The sequence below is a fragment of the Sinocyclocheilus rhinocerous genome, unplaced genomic scaffold, assembly GCF_001515625.1.
Source record: "Sinocyclocheilus rhinocerous isolate Xijiao unplaced genomic scaffold, SAMN03320098_v1.1 scaffold509, whole genome shotgun sequence".
Taxonomy (NCBI): domain Eukaryota; kingdom Metazoa; phylum Chordata; class Actinopteri; order Cypriniformes; family Cyprinidae; genus Sinocyclocheilus; species Sinocyclocheilus rhinocerous.
The window spans coordinates 331125-332410 of NW_015652428.1; positions in this window are offsets into that span (position 1 = coordinate 331125).

The following is a 1286-nucleotide window of genomic DNA, read 5'->3' on the forward strand; positions in this document are numbered from 1 at the left end:
TTTCACTCCCCTGTCAGAAATCTTGCGAGGAGCACCTGGTTGTGGCCGGTTTGTGGTGAAATTATGTTCTTTCCACTTCCGGATTATGGCCCCAACAGTGCTCACTGAAAAATTCAGAAGTATAGAAATCCTTCTGTAACCAATGCCATCAGTATGTCTTGCAACAATAAGGTTGTGAAGGTCTTGAGAGAGCTCTTTGTTTTTACCCATCATGAAATGTTTCTTGTGTGACACGTTGGTCATGAGACACCTTTTTATAGGCCATCAGTTGGGACTGAACCAACTAATATTAATTTCCACTGTATGGATTACTTGGGTTGTTACCGACATCTGTTGAAAATTTCATGTCAACAGCACCTTTAAAAATATATTTACTGAGAAAAATGGTGATGTGTTCAATACTTATTTTACCCGCTGTATCTATCTGTGACTTTAAAAGCAGACCTTGAGCAAAAAACTCATCACCAAACACCAAAGACTTGTACATACACTATATGGACAAAAGTATTTGGACATCCCCTTCTTTAGAACAGGAAAAAGCACTTCCAAAACTGTGACGACAAAGATTATATTTCTACTACTATTTCCATCTCTGTTGCAACAGTTTTTAAGTATCTAAAATGACTGTACCCATATGTACAAGTCATTGGTGTTTGGTGATGAGTTTTTGGCTCAAGGTCTGCATTTAAAGTCACACCAGAGGTGTTCAGCTGATTAGGACTTTGCTTTCTGCAGACCAGTCAAGTTCTTCCACATTGTCTGAATCAGTCATTTCTTTTTAACCTTGCCTTATACATAGAGGCATTGTCATGTTAGAATAGAAAAGGGTCCTGTCCAAACTGTTGCTATAAAATTAGAAGCACACAATTCACTAGAACCCGCTGTATCTATCTGTGACTTTAAAAGCAGACCTTGAGCAAAAAACTCATCACCAAACACCAAAGACTTGTACATACACTATATGGACAAAAGTATTTGGACATCCCCTTCTTTAGAACAGGAAAAAGCACTTCCAAAACTGTGACGACAAAGATTATATTTCTACTACTATTTCCATCTCTGTTGCAACAGTTTTTAAGTATCTAAAATGACTGTACCCATATGTACAAGTCATTGGTGTTTGGTGATGAGTTTTTGGCTCAAGGTCTGCATTTAAAGTCACACCAGAGGTGTTCAGCTGATTAGGACTTTGCTTTCTGCAGACCAGTCAAGTTCTTCCACATTGTCTGAATCAGTCATTTCTTTTTAACCTTGCCTTATACATAGAGGCATTGTCATGTTAGAAT